This window comes from Lutzomyia longipalpis, chromosome 2 (genome assembly GCF_024334085.1).
Source record: "Lutzomyia longipalpis isolate SR_M1_2022 chromosome 2, ASM2433408v1".
Taxonomy (NCBI): Eukaryota; Metazoa; Arthropoda; class Insecta; order Diptera; family Psychodidae; genus Lutzomyia; species Lutzomyia longipalpis.
Genome location: NC_074708.1, coordinates 35,436,309 through 35,455,748, shown reverse-complemented (window position 1 = coordinate 35,455,748; position 19,440 = coordinate 35,436,309). Strand labels below are relative to the sequence as shown.

At 36.6% G+C, this 19,440-nt stretch overlaps 1 protein-coding gene and 1 long non-coding RNA gene across 2 annotated transcripts in view; one reads left to right on the top strand and one right to left on the bottom strand.

Annotated features, from left to right (window-relative positions):
• The window catches only part of LOC129790192 (netrin-B), a 55,075-nt gene that overhangs the window by 29,250 nt on the left and 6,385 nt on the right, over positions 1–19,440 (bottom strand). The gene's annotated exons all lie outside the window — the stretch shown is intronic.
• On the top strand, positions 2,733–8,634 carry LOC129790430 (uncharacterized). The gene is made up of 2 exons (XR_008750555.1): positions 2,733–5,298; positions 7,822–8,634. It is a non-coding gene; the product is annotated as an uncharacterized LOC129790430 (long non-coding RNA).

Sequence of the window (19,440 nt, the reverse complement as noted above, 5' to 3'; positions counted from 1 at the left end):
AAAAGGTGTGAGGGAGTGTGTTGAACATTAAATACGAAGCATATGTGAAATTTGTTGATTCTACAAGTGTCAATATTTGAACAAAATGTATTTGGCATATATCCTTGCAATGCAATATATAATTATATAGACGGATTGCTTCACCACCCATCCCTTGAATCTCTCAATTACCGTCTTCTACATGAAAGTGAGCAAGAATTCTGACAACTTTTAGTGCACATCAAATGGGTATATATAGGGATTGTTTGATCTGTCAATTGGGACGCCACAAAAGGGGACGGTCTGGGTGAAACTTATACACCTCATTATGATGAGTACCTTCAATCGCTGACTCATGGATGGACTTTTCTTGAGGTGTCGTAGGATTATTTACACAATCATCAGCGCGGGATGTTTCCATGTCTTATACACATCCCTTGGAGCACCCATCGATCTCCATTCTCACGATGAGACCAATTGAAATTTCAACAGTCATGACATTATATTTACCATTCTTTATCATGCACGTCAATAAGTTGCATAGAATGCGAGATTATTATGTATAACATCATGCATAATTAATTATATATCTCATTTCACTATACGACATTCGCGAAGTTTCTCTCCAGTCATTAATATAAAATTAATTACATGACCTATTATCGCTTTACTTTAAAATAATTTTTTATTCACATACTACTTGATTTTCAATAATTTTTCACCGAATTAACGGCCAAAAAATTCAAAACAGTTTAATAATTAGCAAATCGAATTCATAATAATGTAATGAGAATGAAAATAAAGAATTTTTATTAATAGAACCCAAGACATGTCAGCTGCTTAGAAATTCATTTAAAAAAGTCTGTAAATGGATTTTTAAGGATTAGGTACACAGTCATGATCATTCCATTTAATTTCTTAGTTTATTTAAAACTAGTTTTGACAATTCGTAAATCCTAAAAAATTGGCAAATATTTATGACACAGCCTTAGGACTAGTGATCACGAGTGTATCCATTTTTATAGCACGAAAAGAACTACATGGTTTTTAAAATAATGTCACTGGCGGAAGGTGTGTGTATGCAAGAAGAGTGAGAATAGAGGAGGGCTGTTAATCCATTTAAATTAGCATTTCACGGTAATTTATTACAATTAGGTTTCGCTTTTTCCGCCACGACGCTTACCTACAAAATAATACCCTATTGGGAAGTTTACAGTATGTAAGGAAATTTTAGGGACAATTTTATTTAATTTTTAGTGTTTGTAGCAACTTTTTTATCGGAAAATTTATGAATTAACTAAAAAAATTAAAGAAACTAATTGGCAAGAAAAAGTAAAAATTTTCGAGTAAAAGAAATTTTGAAATTACGAGTAAATATTTGCATACGTTCGCAATCGCATACTATCCCCTGTTGATAGGTGTTCTTAAATTGAAAGCGCGAACCACAAAATGCCACCGCAAATAGGAAAATACTTTCCTCTGGCATTTTCTCCCCGATTCATCATAATGTCTAAAAATCACCGTCGTGATATTTAATAATGGGCAAAGGTGGGAAAGCGTTGTGAATATATTCGAAGGGATTTGTACAATATTTCAGACATTTGGGGGAAAACTAAATTGAAACGACTCCTTATTATGGAATTATGAATTTTGCCAAAGAACACCCACCGAAGGCGTCATTAGTTTATTTTTGCACATGTCACGTCGAAATGTTATGTTGTGCCCAGAAGCCATGTAATGTATGGGTGGATAAATGATTATGGTGAAGCGTGAAATGGGGTTAGATGCCTTATTAGATTTTGGCGTGAAGTCACGTACATAATGTTGAGGCGACTAAATGCACACACAACATTTAATAGCACCTTGAAGAGGAGATGACTATATTGCATTAGTATGTACATCACTGACTCCCATATTTCGATATAGCGCTCACAAGTAAGTAATGGAAAAACTAAGAAATATTCTAACATTACAGTACACACCGTCGTGGTACTTAATATTCCTTCCGTTTATTACTATTTACTTCTCACTTCGCCAGTGTGCAATCTCGTGCACAAATCACGCGATAAACCCACACCTAATAAAGAATTTTTCAAAATAAAAAAAAGTTAATAATAGTAAGAGGAAGTTTCTAGCCTATGGGATCAATTTGCATACCTTCAACGGTCAACAAGGATCAAAGGGAAATACAATGCCTATACCCAGAAGCGTACGTGATACGCAAATGGAAATTGAAATGGCAGATGAATTGAAATGTAATTGAAATTATGCCATTATTGCCAATCAATTTATTACCCAAGAGTTGAAATTTCATTACATCACCCAACAAGAGGGCTGTCACTCAAAAGTGGCGAACCACTGATTGAATCATATCATACCTCCCGTACAAACCTCAAAATATACGCCTTTTATCACGATATGACATTAGGGGGTGACCACAGCTTGGAATTATAATACAAAAACCATTCAATGATGAAATACGAACCATTATTGACCTACCAATTGAACCAGGGGTAGATTTTAATTAATTTTTACAGATTTACCCATTAATTACACCGTTAAGATTCATAAAATTTAATTACACCAATTGCCATTTGTTTTCTTTTTCAGCAATATTGCTAACAAGGTACCTAACAGTAGGGGACTGATGGGGTATTTTATCAATTAAGGGGGGTATCTTTTGAGAGCTGGTGGAATTAAATATTTTAATTTTTCTTCGGGTTTTTCTTAAACTTGGTTTTCCGGTTGTTGGCGGTATGGTTACCTGTGAATGATGATGTACCCTGTGAGATGACTGCGCTGCTGCTGGCAGTACCGTCACGACGCACACGCACCTGTGAATGATGATGTACCCTGTGAGATGACTGCGCTGCTGCTGGCAGTACCGTCACGACGCACACGCACCTGTGAATGAAGGTGAATGAGAATGCTGAGGAAATACTATACGTCAAATGTCCGGGTCGAAGCGACCGCGATTGTAGATGCTCAGTCGGAGAATTTTCACGTGATTTCCTCTCCAGCACGTCACTTTGTTGGAAAATTGCTTAGATTTTTCCTTTCATTCTCTTATGTTCCACGTGGAACTTGGAAAAGTTCAATTTGTCCACGCGGGAATTGTGGAAGAGTTTGGCGGCAATTTTTTGTGGAAAAAGGAATAAATTGCTGTCACTTGTTTCACACAAATTTTAATTTATTTCTCAACTTAAATTTTATTATAAAATCAAATAATTAACAATTTATTTCAGAGATAATTCAAGGCGGCAATGAGCCGTACAAGTTATGTAAGAGTTGAGAGCAAAGTGAGAATTGAGTAACAAGTGAGTCCCGTTTCAATACCGACCACTATTTATAAGCTGGCGCTGGGGAGCCGTGGCGGGCGTTGATTGGACAGTTGGGGGTTTCGATGATCTCATCGAGTTAACACTTACATGATAAAATTAATTTTATAGTAAATTTGAGAAATTGGGTTTTTTAGAAAATCATGTAGTGCGGTCATAGACATTCTCCCCCGGGATTGAAGCCGGTGGGATTCAATTGGGCGAAGGCGGAAGTCCTTCCAATGAAGATCGGGAAATTGACAGTTGTGGATTGGAAAGTGCCATTTTGACTGTTGGGTTTCCGTAGCGTGTGACTTGCGTCTCGTCCGGGTGTGGGTCGAATTTCGACCGAGTGACCAGTGGAGTGTAGGAATAGTTTCATCGTGGATGAGGATTGTCTTCTTGGTCATCAGGTTGGAGCGATTTGCTGACCATTTGTTGTATCTTGGAGAACTTACGAGATTTTTCATTTTGTATCTTTCAGCCAAAGGTTTCCATGGCTGATGACCTTGATGCCACATGGTTGATTTCAGTGGAGGCCAATGAATTCTCAAGGAACCGGATTGTTTCAGCCTAGATTGGATTGAGAGGTAGTGTCCATGAGCCAAGAACTCTAGGGCGCGTAGATTCTCAAAGGTAAGGTTTGATTTTTCCTTATACTTCCTCCAATGGTACTTGAATGATTCGATTGTGGTTTCCCAAAGGCCTTTGTGATGCGATGACCTTGATAGTTGGAGGTGTGAGATACTACGGAAGTGAGTGGCAGCCATGATGACAGCCATGAAAATACGATTCCTCAAAGAATGATGGATCAGGTAAGGTTTTGGTGCGTTTCCAAATCGTCCTCCCACACATAAATTGGATTTTTCATTACATGGTGCGAATATGCGTATGCGTTGAGCGAAGAATGGTGCGCTTATGGATGAGTGTGGAAGGTTCCTTCCGGTAGTAATCGCCCCTTGTAGCATAGCTTCGCGTATCTCCCCCAAATGCTTCTTTTGATCCCACCATCGAACAGTGGTCTCTATGGGGAGGTTAGTTTGAGGAAGCAGAGGATTTTGTATGGGAAAGGAGATTTTCTTACGCCGGTTGGGATAGAGGAGTGATATAGCAATGACGCGAAGTCGTTCAGCACAATCTGAAGACTCTTTGATGCTTCGTGATATCAATAGCTGTTCTGAGTGAAGCTCAGAAATATTTAATCCACAGACGGTTTCTGTCACGATATTTGTCAAATGAACGTCTGGGATTTGGCAAAGAATTAAGGGCCGTTGCTCAATTACTTGTAATGAAAAGGGCCCAAACCATAAGAGATCCAGGGTTTCAAGAGAGCGAGGATAGGATTGACGTGTGGCAATAATTGCCGGTTTTGTAGGGATTGCTTGTTGCCATGTGAGTTTTGTGTTCGGAGTTTTGGGAAAGAGTTTGAACGATAACTCAAGGGAACGAGGAGGGATGAAATATCTATTGATCAATGTATGAAACTGAGGTACATTCTTAATTGCAAAGAGATACAGATGGTCAAGAGGGGGCCAGAGTAGAACAGGGTAGGTTCGTAGAATGATGTCCGATAGAAATTTCAGACAGAATTTGTATGTTGAATAATCCGTTGAAATGTTCCCTTTCATTTCTAGAATCCTGGTTCTAACGTCCGGATGAGAACAATGATTGTCCTGAATGCCTTGGGTGGTGGAGAGTTTTTGCTGTGATTGCTGAGCTTCTTCGCAAGATGAAAAGGAAGCTAGCTGATCATCGACTTGGAAGCCATCCAGTGGAGGTTTGGTTGCCAAAGGAAAACGTTCGCATTTGTCTGCAGCAAGTGTTTGAAGGCGGAAGTGTTGTACCTCATCATCTCCGATGCGAAACCGACCGTTAGCAATGTGCAAGAGACTCAGGTCCAAATTCTTGCTTGAGATGTCGAAGTATGTCGTCTTGAATTCCGGATTGTGGTGTGGCTTCTGCTTTGGGCGAAACGATTGTAATGCAATTTTAAGTTGAGATGGTAAGTAGACACCGAATTTGCCTCTTTCGTTTCGAGTATTTGCAGTGTACAAATCCTTGACATCCTTCTGTTCTTTGGAGAGAGAGATCTTATTGACGTTGGTGATTGGGTCCGATGGTTTGTATGGAGGGTCGTCAGTGTATGAGACTGTGGTGAGATTGCAGATAGAGAGATTTGTTTCCTCGTCTGAATGCTCGGGTTTGTGTTCACCTAGGAGAATCCATCCATAATGTGTAGCCTTTAATTTAGGTAGGTTTTTTCCTAGCTGATGAGATTGATCCTTCTCGATTTTGGCAAAGAATCCACCGCCCAAAAGTATGTCAACTTGTTGAGGAATGTGCCAGGTAGGGTCACCGAGGAAGAGATCATAGGGAATTGGTATGTTGTCGGGATTCACAGTCCAATTTGGCAGTTTTCCTGTGATTTTGGGAACAATATTGCACAGCAGTTCGTCGAAATGTCCACCAGAGCGAGGAGAGATGAATACGTGGCTTTTGTATTTGCCTTGAGAGCGTTGATCAAGCACTCCCCCGAGGTTGAATTTGCTAATGAACTTGGGCAGTTTGAGTTTCTGAATGAGAGTTGCGGTGACTAAGTTAGATTGGGAACCATTGTCGACCACAGCTCTGCATAAATGCTCTTCTCCTTGAGCATCGAGCACCTTCACGATCACTGTTCCAAGAAAAACCTTTGGGTTTCCATCGCTGACTTCTTCAGAGATTGTAGCCAGAGTAGTGGTGTCACTTGAAGAAGGGATAGGTTCCGATCCAGTTGTTTCCTGGGTTGGAGGGATGGGAGGTGTCGGATTTGGTTGACTGGAATTCTGCGGAGTAGTTCGAGAATTCGCAGTCGCAGAGAGTGCTTCAAATGAGTCATGAAGTAGAGAGTTGTGTTTTGATGTGCACTTGTTGCAGCTTCTGGAAGTGCAATCTTTTGTGAAATGTGTAGCGCTGATGCAATTTCTGCATAATTTGTGTTGCCTGACAAAGGTGAGCCTGTCCGTTGGAGTCGCAGATTTGAATTTATCGCATAGGAAGAGTTTGTGAGATCCTGATTTACAAAATGCACAAGGTGACTGAGATGTGTCGTTGGTTGTACCCACCAAGATTTGACTTTTGTTAGTCTGAGGTTGTGGAGGTTTGGTGTTGTTGGTAGATTTTGGCTTCATGGTGGATAAGTTACAACTTTCCAATTCTCTGATGCGATCAATAAGGAACTGATCAAGAGCTTCATATGTGGGGATTCGTCCTTTAATTTGTCTTGCCCACAACTTTTGGGATTCTGGGTCGAGCTTTTCTTTCAGAATGTAAATGATCCAATGGTCGCCACCAGAAAGATCCATGGATTCGAGAGAGCGTAGTACCGATGTTGTTGTGGAATGGAGTTGACTTAGCAATTTTGCAGACTCTGAGGACACCGCAGGGATGGTCATCAGTTTTTTGATAGTAGCATTGACGATGCTGTACGAATCTTCATAGCGATTTCGGAGAGATTGCCAGGCAGCGTCATAATTGCTTTCAGAAAGTTCCATATTCTCAACGAACTTCTTTGCGTCCCCCGAAAGTGAGGTGACGAGATAATGCATCTTTTGAACCTTGCTGAGGCGGACATCATTGTGAACAAGACTGGTGAAAAGGTCCTTGAATGTGATCCATTCAGCGAAATCTCCACAAAATGGGGGAATAGTAATGGGTTGTAAACGAGGAGCGGAGGGGGGTGCACGCTGTTGAGTGGACAAGGCTTCCAGTACCTCAGTTAGTTTGTTCAGGATGGGGTCCATGTTAGGAGGTTGAGGAGTGGCAACAGTATGATTGATTAAAGCATCAGACATTTTTTGATTGGTTTCTTGTTGGGCTTGCAGGAATTGGGACAGAATGACATTAAGATTAGGATTTAGTAAAGGTTCTGCTGGAATGGTGTTCTCTTTTATGGTAGTTTGAACTAACGCATTTTCAGCTAAATCAATAAACTCTTCTAATCGACTTTTGGTTTCCTTTGCTTTAGTAAAAATAGTTTGAAAGGTAATTGGGTCAAAGCGTGAGTTTTCACCCTCAATTGTACTTTTGTTTTTCCAGTCAGCAAGGAAAATGATTATAGATTCCAGAGTTTGCAGTTTTTCATTAAGATCTGTTAAATGGATAGTACGATTAAGGTCTTGTACTTGCGTGCTATCTAATGAGGCACTTATTACCTCTAAAATTGTTTGAGCATCTTCCAAAGATTCAAATCTTTTAAGTGGCATTTTTGTGTTATGAATGCACCTTTAATTCGGAATTTGAATGTTATCTTAAGTGAGAATATTCTCTATTGTGAATGGGTGTTTATTGTGGACTGGAGTTTATTTTTTGTAATTTTTGAGCAAATCAAGGGTATTGAAATGAAAGACTGAACGTGATTGCGATACCGAGGAACACTGAAGGGAAAATGGGAAGCATAGAGAATCAAGGTTTTCTGGCTTTCTCGCAATTCACAATGGGCTTGATATGCTAGGCTGTACTCACGGTTTGATGTCTTATCTTACAGGTGAGATGGAGCCGGAAAATGGTGATTGCAGTGTTGCTTGCAGATCAATAGGTGCTGTGGCACGATTGGCCTGGCGTCTTGAAGCTCGATGACCGGATGATAGTAGATGGCCAGGAGTCGAGACGTCGTTTTTCTCTCGAAGGACCAGATGTTGGCGGTATGGTTACCTGTGAATGATGATGTACCCTGTGAGATGACTGCGCTGCTGCTGGCAGTACCGTCACGACGCACACGCACCTGTGAATGATGATGTACCCTGTGAGATGACTGCGCTGCTGCTGGCAGTACCGTCACGACGCACACGCACCTGTGAATGAAGGTGAATGAGAATGCTGAGGAAATACTATACGTCAAATATCCGGCTCGAAGGACCAGATGTTGGCGGTATGGTTACCTGTGAATGATGATGTACCCTGTGAGATGACTGCGCTGCTGCTGGCAGTACCGTCACGACGCACACGCACCTGTGAATGATGATGTACCCTGTGAGATGACTGCGCTGCTGCTGGCAGTACCGTCACGACGCACACGCACCTGTGAATGAAGGTGAATGAGAATGCTGAGGAAATACTATACGTCAAATGTCCGGGTCGAAGCGACCGCGATTGTAGATGCTCAGTCGGAGAATTTTCACGTGATTTCCTCTCCAGCACGTCACTTTGTTGGAAAATTGCTTAGATTTTTCCTTTCATTCTCTTATGTTCCACGTGGAACTTGGAAAAGTTCAATTTGTCCACGCGGGAATTGTGGAAGAGTTTGGCGGCAATTTTTTGTGGAAAAAGGAATAAATTGCTGTCACTTGTTTCACACAAATTTTAATTTATTTCTCAACTTAAATTTTATTATAAAATCAAATAATTAACAATTTATTTCAGAGATAATTCAAGGCGGCAATGAGCCGTACAAGTTATGTAAGAGTTGAGAGCAAAGTGAGAATTGAGTAACAAGTGAGTCCCGTTTCAATACCGACCACTATTTATAAGCTGGCGCTGGGGAGCCGTGGCGGGCGTTGATTGGACAGTTGGGGGTTTCGATGATCTCATCGAGTTAACACTTACATGATAAAATTAATTTTATAGTAAATTTGAGAAATTGGGTTTTTTAGAAAATCATGTAGTGCGGTCATAGACACCGGTGTAGGTCACATTTAAAGACTTAATATTGAGGAGTAAGAAAATCACTTTCCGCCATCTTAGATGAGACGCCATCTTGAGATACTCTGGGGTTGAGAAAAGTGGAAAAACGTCAAAAATATCTTTAAAAAATCACATTTTTCCACTTTTCTCAGCCCCAGAATGGAAATTCAAAATTCTGGTACATCAAAATCTGCATTGGTATTTCCTCTTTCATTTGCTTTTTACCCCATCAAAATCCATCCAGTAGATCCTGAGAAAAACCTACCTTTATGTTTTAGGGCAGTTCTGCGGAAAAGTCGGAAAATCACAAGATGGCGTCGGACCTAAAATGGCGAAAAGTGATTTTCTTACACTTCAATAATTAGGCTTCAAATGTAACCAACATCGGAAAACCAGGTTTAAGAAAAACTCCAAAAAATGATAATATTAAAAATGTGTAAATTCTAACAATTTTCTCAAAAGACCCCCCTTAATACACTACCCTCAAAAAGTTTTCGTGTGAGCAAAAAATACGAAAATTTTGCTAAACCAGAAACTTTTTGAGGACAGTGTACAAAACGTACCTATAATTAAAAAATAATTAATATATAATGTATTAATTAATTATACATATGTACATATATAGCTAAAGGCAGAAGAAATAAGATAAATATTTCATTGTAGACGTTCATTGAAACCATTGTTTTATCACACAGTCTAATTTCTATGCTTCCAAAGCTTCATGTCTCTCTCCGAGTGAGGGCAATTAGTTCCAATTATGTCTATACATCGATTTGTATCACATGTTGTTGTCTTGTATGACACATTTTTAAATGGAATTACTTGCATATGGTGCGATGAAAATGAGTGATTGTGGTGAACCCTCCTACAATCAGATCGTGCACGGCGTTAAGGTGTCAACTACTGTTATTACATACAGAACCTCGTGCGAGTATAATGCAAAGAATTTATGAAGAAAATTTCAAAGAAGAATGATCCGCCCATATTTTCTATCGGATGGGCATTTGAATATTTATTGGATGTTGGGTGTTTTGGAGAAAATATAACATCGAACGGAGGAAGAAATAAAAGAGAAAGAGGTGAGATAAGAAGTTTGATTATTCTTCTTGCTCCGATCAAATATAAAAGTTTCACATTTCTTTACCGTCATATATTTAATTATCTCGTCTATTTATTGACGGGATGGATTGGGGCATTTTATAAATATAAAGAAGAACGCGTAAGATCAACATCGCCCGATATTGAACATTATTTTGGATGTTATCTGATTAATGGTGCATGTAATTGGGGGTCTAAGCTTGTCTCGTACCTCGTACCTTACGATCTCTCGCACTAATATGTTTAAAACTAACATTATTAAACTTTAATGCATATAAACTATAATTTTTTAAGCGCATCTGTTAAATAAAAAAATTGAATCGTATACTAAAAGACATATTTCGATGTTTTATGAGACAACATTTAATGAAAGAATAAAAAAATATCAAAAATCGTAACTAAGAACCGAACCAACAATAAGTTCTTTTCCGTAAAATCAATTAGATTTTCCAAAAGAGATAAATACGACTTACCTACATACATATTACGTAACTACCTACTTCCTAATTATCCAGCATGCTTCTTGATTCATTAAACAAATTTATTCAGTTAATCTACAATAACACCAACATTCTCTGGCCATTGAATCAATATTAGAAGAACCCAAAATGTGTTGAACACATTTTAGTTAAATTGCATGTCATTGTGGCACATTCATGTGTGATTATTTTAGAACATTGGAGGACGAATAAGACAGCAAAAGACGCTGATTTTGGCTTATGAGAATTTTTCTTCTCACAGAACCTCCATGACTGAGACGGTGTTCTGAGGAACGCCCTCAATTCTTCTCTCGTTTCCCGCTCATTTTCTTCGTCACGTAAAAAATAACTTTACACGCACGTGATTTCCAGCAGTGTGGATAAATACTATGATAATAAGAGAATGAAAATTTACAAATCATTGAGACATTTTTGCAATCATCGAAGAAGTAAATTCTAAGCGAAAAAAAAAGAATTTTTACCAAAATCTTTTGATATGAATCACCAATGAAAATTACTAAATAACATGTAATTTTAATCAAAATGATTTTATTCTAACTACATCTCACCCGATTTCTTCCCATATTCAGGTGTTTTGCCGCTGTGTGCTGAATCACACGTAAAATGCGTCAAATAACCACGTTTCAATGGGGGTAATTCAATGATACTGCCGAGGAAAATGGCTAATCTGTTGCCAATATAAAACTGTTATTGTCAACATTTTATGCAAATTGTTGACACACCATCTGATCGCTAGTCACATGGGGATACATCTCAAATGGGTGCTTTTCAAATTGCTAAGACATGTGTGTGGTTTTCTGTTCTTTTCACGTTTTACCATCTTCACAGTGGCACAAGGTTCATGAATAAGTAATCAATATACAAGGTGCATTTTTATTTACTCTCAATGTGCTTTTCCCTTTCAACACATTGGGGTAAATTTCCAAAGTAATTCACTCGGTTGGGAATACATTATGACTATTCTCCTTGAATATTTTGTTCTTTTGCATCATGATTGTTAGGAGGAATTTCACTAATTGTAAAAGACATTACTAATTTCTTTCCAGGTTAAACCAATTTGTTGTAAAATTCTGATTGAAATAAATAAATAAGTAAAACAGAATTTATATTTTTTTAATTACTTTTTTCTTAAATTATTTTTTCATTTTTATTCTTCCTGATCCTGCGAGTTTTTCAGGATGTTTCCTTTTTGTGCTCGTGCACGTGAAAATATAGTGGATACCGTGGATACCCCATTAAACAACTTTTGCTTTCTCCAGCAATTTCTAACGCTGAAATAACGAGACATTGATCGTTGTTTTGAGTACAAACTGTAGCACCAAAAATCTCACACCTGAGATGGTTAATCGGAATTGTTTCAAAATTTACACTCTCTTTTCATTTTGAATTGCCAATGAAAATCAAATTGTTCAAGGAACCTGATTCAACATTTTGGAGGTAGGTAGTGACAAATATTTTCCTTTTTACGACGTAGTACGTGCGACAGTAAAATATTTTATGAACATAGAGAATCACATTTAATTCGTGTGGAAAATTGGAGATTTTTATTGGGAAATTGCCACTTGTATATTGTTGGGGACTTCAGGGGGATTTTGTGTGGGGGAAAAACCGAAATTTTTTTTCAAATTTTTTTGTTTTTTGCATTACTTTGACACCTTGAAGATACCTACACAGATACCTGTAAGAAGATACACTGTCTATTTAATCAAACCTCTTTACTTAAAAATATTATACATATTTTATACTTTAAAGAATAAATGCGTAATTTAGTGTTAAAAAAAAAGAATAAGTGGAATGGATTGTGTGAAAAGTCTGTCAATCAATGAGAAAATGCACCAGACAAGACAAAGGGGGGAATAAAAATAGAAACTCACCTGCTACCCATTGAATGATCATCCTTCGTGCCGAAATGCGGAATTATTTTGGGCAGATATTCAATTTTGTGAGTTGTTAAATGGTTTTAGTGTGGAGTGTGAAGAAAACAAGAATCCCATTAGTTAAAATAACATTCACAGACATTTTTTTAGCGCCTCACCTCCATCCAAATTCATTTGAATGGGCCATTTCAATTTGTTACCACTGATGGTATTACACAAATACCTAAAGTATGGTGTTGTCTTCCAATGAATTTGTGATTAATTTAAGCCTTCGATGACAATGAGAAGACAGAGGGAATAAAATGATGTTCATTCATATTTGACACGTTGCTCATCATCAATTTTCTCATGTTCAACTTCAGCCGCGCTTGATTTAAAGCAATCTCCATCGGATTTGCTAAAAGGAGTGTGTCAACGCATGTAAGGAAATTCAATTCAATTAATGCTCCCGCATTACAAGCAAACTCAAATTGTGGAAAACACCCACACGAAGGAGAAGTCACACGGAAAATTCATCAAATTTAATGGATATAGTTTGTCGCCCTCTTGCAATCTACATCATCCAGCATCTTCAACTTGTAGCATTTCATTTCTTCGAGCGTTGCTTTTTGCAAAATTGAACGAAAAATGGAATGGGGAGCGAGAAGGTTAGGAAAACTCCTCTTACCTTCAGATATTTATTCACTCCATCTTACCCATGTTTTACGAGTTAGAGTTGATATTGATGTTTGAAGAAGGGTAGTTTCTAGATAAAATCAATCAAAGTCTAAAAAAAGAAAGAGGATATGGGGAAGAAAAATCTCTCAATATCTTTCTTGCTTTTCCAGGTAATTTCCGGTAAAAAAAAGTTTTCTTGTCATCCATGAAAATTCAAACATATTTTTCATGAAAAAAAAATATATATATATTTCGTCGTCTTTAAAAATCAACGTGGACCTCTAAAAAAATCAAGTCCTTCTTTTCCATATATGTATTAATCTTTTATTTACAAGGAAGTGCAATCTGTGTATATTCTTCCCTTCACCCTTGCTTTTTGAACAAGGGGAGAATTTAATTTTAAATTAGTTATGGATACGACAGCATCAGTGAGAGGAATGTGTACATAAAAGTGTTTAATGTTGGGGAAAGAGGTAAAAGACGATGAAACCAATTTGGAAGTTTTCAATTCGAGACATACTACACCTACCCTAGCATACCAAAGTTCGCTCAAAGGTCTTTGGGCTCCCGCACTGAGAACATCTCGTGGCAAGCTCTCACAGCATTGCTGAAGTCCACGGAACTACATAATACTACCGAGTAAGGGGAAAACCTGTTACTCAATGCAGTAGCATAAGGTATGTATAAGTGGAAGGAAAACAAATCTATAAATCAATAAACGTATAGTTTTCCATTCTTATACAATATATAGAAAATATATGTATATGTAGCATTTTGGAATATTTTCCTTTTGTTTGGGAAATGAGAGGAAATGATTGTTTTGAAACAAACTGAATTGAAAAACCGCTTGAAAATAATCGGATTTTGGTGAATATTTTCTCGGATAGGTATTTTGTGTACCTGTTTATCCTGAATCCTGTTTATATTTATGTATTTCATTCTATCAACAATATTATGCATATAATAGAAAGAAATTCTATACAACTTTTCAAATTAACAATTTCACAAAACCATTGAGAATAGAATGTGAACAGTTCTCTTGTGCAAGATCAAAAAACCATCTACTTGAACTCTAACCTTCCAAGGTTTCCTTATTTACTGAAATATTATTATACAACATACAAATTTCCGCTGTAGTACTTAAACACAAAGAAGTGCGGGTCTAGTGGAAATGAGAGGGTTGCAAAATATAGGAATTAGCGGTTTAATTTTCACCCTATCTTCCCCTCAAGTGTTGAATGTACGTACACACACTTAACCAAATCAAACCAAACCATACTAATATGTAGGTACCATGTTTAGTAGAATCGTTGATCTCTCCACATTTATTTTTCAGCATTACCTACCTCCCCCTTTCATTTTCCATTTCACCTCATATAATTTCTTCTTTGAATTTTCACAAGCAATTTATGATGCAGACAGCGAAAAATTTAATATGTATACGTGTTAGAATTACTTTGTTATTAATTAAATCTATTAAATGGAGGAACTCTCTGCACAGTGTATAATGCTGAATTTGTAGAAAAGGTTTGATGTGAAAGAGAATTAGGAATAGCACGTATACCTGGGAGTTACGCTCTTCGTCTGAAAGGAGAATTTATTGAGCAAATTTATATGACAAAAAATACTTTGTAGGATTTTCCTACAATGCGAAAATGGGTAGCTAAATCTTATGTGTAATTTTACACATAAAAATGAAATAGTGCTGAATATTTATTATTTAAGTTATTAAAAAATTCAAAAATAATAAATAAGTTAAAAGTAATTCAAAAACAAATACTTAAAAAAATGTTAACAAACTTTGTAGACCTGATGAACAAAGAATAAAGACTTCGAAACGTTTAATGTGGAATTAAAAACTGTGTCTTCCCTTTTACACAGTTTTAAAAGACTTTTTTTTTAGAAAAAAAGCTCTTAAAGAAAAGAGTTAATATTCAAAAGAATTGCATTTCCTTTGTATTTTAGAAAATTTGTTGAGGCATTGATAGATAGAATGATGTGGGTGGATGAAAATTGTCTATGAAGGACTCCCAAGATGTCGCGACCAATCAAATAGCAAAACAAACAAGTGAATCAGAAGAGAAGTGAATCTCCGGGAAAGTTTTTGGGAAAGTGAAAAGTACGTGACTAAAATATAAAATGATCACATACCAATTTCCAATGGGGGGGGTGGTTGGCTTTACGGGGCATGAAGACAGACAGAAATTCATGAAGAGTACGCGAGACGTGAAAAAGCCACGAGATAATCAGTGTCTCCGTTATACTTTTTGCCCCCATTTTGGGGGTATGGGTAGTCACCTTTCATGAATATTGAATCAAAATTGCTAACGGAAGCGCAAATCTAATCCGCAATGGGCGTGTGAGGGTGCTATACTACCTAACCTATGCTATGTATGTGTACATAGTATCTAACATGGTTATATATTTAACTATCGCACCAGTATATACACCAGTAAAAATCGCAGTAACTGAAAATTCATACACTCCCTCGGTGGTACACCTCGAAATGTTCACCTATTTGGCCATAACAATCCCCGGGTATACACAGAAGTCATGAGAGAGAAATTTCTCGTGCAGCACTTTCTAATTAAAATAGCCCAAAAGCCGAGGGCGAACCGCTCTGTAGATATATCTCAACTAATGGTCATTTTCACGTTACGAGCGGTTTTCTCTCACTTGGGACCCATTATGCACAAATACAGTGTCCAAGTCAGCAGACAGACGATATGCAATTTGCAATCAAACCTTATTATATAACCCAGAAAATGCGTACAGAAGCAAGAGCAATATTACCCGACAAATCCCTCACTTTTCCCCGGTACAACGCCAAATTGGTGCAAGCCAGCAGGAGTCGACCATGAATGCCATAAAATTATAATAGAATCATAAATCGTTCATCTCACTCTGTTGCAAATTTGACCCACAGTAGGTGGGATATTCTCGCTCATACCATTTAATGATGCTGTGAATTCACTTTTATTGCTACCACTGCAAGTTACCTTCAAGTTCCTATGTGTGTACGTACGTAACTACCTACAATACATATCTCAAAAAACACCTTATTCACGAAGAACCCTCTCTTCCACAGGCGGTCTCCCTATTATGGTGTAAAAACAAAATATGATAAGTGATATGTACCTTGGAATTTTCCCCTCTGACAAATGCTTGATCCTTACCTATTCATATTCAACACCCCCCAAAAAATATTGAGATGATCCTTAAGGGGGATGGCCCAAGTATCGAAACTATCGAAAAAATTCCTGAATAATGCGCCAAAGAAAGGCAGGAGAGACAAAGAGGAGGCGCACACACATAGAATATACACTTCAGGGTGATGATTTAGAGCCACCCAATTTATGCATCAACATGCTCTCCTTGAATAAGCTATTTATATATAACGTTGTATTTTTCTTTCAATAAATCCACACACGCCTATAAGCTCCCTCATATGAATATCAATTGAGATGCTGCTGCAGTGAAATAGTTAATGGCTAACCATGAATGGATAAAATTCTGCCCAAAAGCTGAAGAGTACTTCAGAGAAATATATTTTGTTCCAAAAAAGTTATTAAGCTTATACACAGGGTGGTCAAGCATTTAACCAGCTATTTTCATTTTTTTACGTTTAAATCCTTTCTAAAATCTTCCCCAATAAACCTTCTTTTGATATAAAAAAAATTAATTAATAAAAATATTAAATAGGAACAAGAATGATTTCCAAACACAATTAAAACATAATAAAGTAACAAAATTATGTAGCTTTATCAATTAATTTAATACATCTTTATTAAACAAAAATGTTTCAAATTCTTGTCGTGAAGTGTAGGATTTTTGTAGGCATTTCTAGAAGAATGGGGGTATAAACGTTCCCTGCGAATAAACAGATATACAGAGTATGGGAACCCTATACATTCTTGATAGAGGGTTTGGTGGGTAGGAAAATGATTGTGCTTCGGGTGTGTAAAAAGAAAATTGATTTTGAAAATATTTTGCTATTTTGCAGCGTACTTTCAACCATTTCCCAGACATTTTTTCAACGCTTCATCCCATACATGGCAATTCAAATGAAATAGAATTCTCTTTAGGATTTCCCCAATATCGCATATACGGAACATACCAAGCATCGCGCTTCTCTACAGCACTCAATCTGACTGTGGGAGTATAGGTTGTGGAGACCGAAAAGATCAAAAAAAGGCCAATTCTGGAGAATGGGGTGGTGAATTGAAACGAGAAATATTGACCCCCAATGTATATTAAGTGAACAAATATAGGAAATATTTGTACATTCACTTTATACAGTTTAGGGTGAATTTTCCCCGCCCTTCGGATGTTTTGTGTATTAATCCACAGAAGCCCAGAATGAAGTGTAGAATTTGCCCTATTTTAGCTTTAATTTATCAGTGAGGGGAAATATGTATTCAATTTTTTGCTGCTGCAAGGAAAGAATGTATATAATTCAAGGAACTTGGAATCCCCTTCAGAGTCTACCATCTCTGCGCTGTTGCTCTATTAATCAATGCATACTACCCTTATTAAAATATGTAATTCTTTACCTCTCCCTTTCTCAATCTTCACATTAGGAATATATAGTGTGTACATAAAAAAGGAATAGATATTAATGAAATTTAACGGATTTTATCAAAGTAGGGGAGAGCGGGGCTAATAAAGTCACTTAAGGGTTTGGAAAAAGCCAAAAATATCATATTTCCTAGCTAGTTAGAACAAAATGATCTGAGAAAGAGTTATAGGGCAGTAAATTTCCTAAAGAAATGAGCTAAACATTTCGCTTTATCTATTTGGGAAATATAATATTTTGAGCTTTTTCTAAACCCTTAAGTGACTTTTTTAACCCCGATCTCCCCTATTGTGTTTTCTTGAAATAATCTTACCGCGTTGTTTTTTTTTTATCCTGAATGGCTATTTTTAAAATCGTGAAAAGAATAAATGATGAAAGGATTAACATATAAAACAAAATGACCATTCAACTGTTAGAACATTTTTTCTTCACATTCTTTATATCATTGAGAGATACAAACATTCAAGTACCCCCTTTTGATGAAAGTTCAGATACCGAGTTTATAAAAATATTTTAGATTCCCATGCCTTTTTCAATGAAGTTGAAAAGCTTTGAGTAGTACATTATATAAAGGAGATTCAAAGATTGAAACAGAAAAAAAATATTGCAAGGTTTATATGTGAGGGACCTAGTAGGGGAGGTAATCTAATTCCGACCCCGTAAAGTTTATATTTTAATTTAATATTAAAAAGATTTTTTTCATTCATACAAAAATATCCGGTTTTAGTTTACCTAGAATACCTAGCCTTTATGTTACAAAATCTTTGAGCTAAGGAGTTTAAATATTTTAGAAATAAGCAAAAAGAATTTTTAAAATTATTTTTCCAAAAGAAAACTCAATCAATTTTTGAAGAGAGTTGTAAAATCCACTTTCTCTATTTCTACAAAAACAACGAAAGCTCAAATAATCTTTAAAAGATTCTCCATCATTCTTAGAAATATTGTTGAAATAATAAGAAAAGATTTGTGATAAGAAGTTGTCAAAGAACAAAGCAACAAACATCGTTCTTCTGTGCTTTCTTACCCGAGAAAAAGCACGAATTAGACAAACTCAGAAGAGCATTATTTAAAAAATAAAATATAGAAAGCTTTTGATGTTTGAATGGATTTTTAAATAGAAAACATTGAAATAACATAATGTATAACATAATGTACATGGATTATGTTCATCATTATATATATTTACAGAAATTTTAATGAAATACAGCCGTGTCTTCTCAGCATTATTATGTAGATATGAATTTATTGACTTTGCAGAAAAATGAGTGATTTCTAATCTTAGGGAGTTTCTAATGAAGTTATTGGTATATACAGTATGGAATGAAATGCATTTAAGATGAATCTCGTTCAATTCGTTATTCTAAATCTGCACATCTCAATAAATACATAAATATATGCTTGTATGCTTTTTAAAAGTCAAGGCACGGTGTTTCGGAAAGAATGCACCATCAGGGAAAATAAGAGAAGTGGGAACTATGTATACCGTTCCACCCAATACAATTCATTGAGTTATTATAGGGTTCCGTCTCATCCTGCAGTGCAACACCGAAAATAATTAATTTCCTCCGGCGTGGATCAGACTTCTCCCCATCTTCGCTGTATTTGTTTACTCACTCTCTTTCTTCCGATAAATCAACCGTAGAAGATCTTGCTAGTCACTTATGGGTACATTACGTCACTATAAAAGTTATGGAATAAACTGATCAGAGGGATATCTTTCCATTATTTATTTTATTGTAAAAATAATATTTATATTTAATATTATTTAAAGTTTT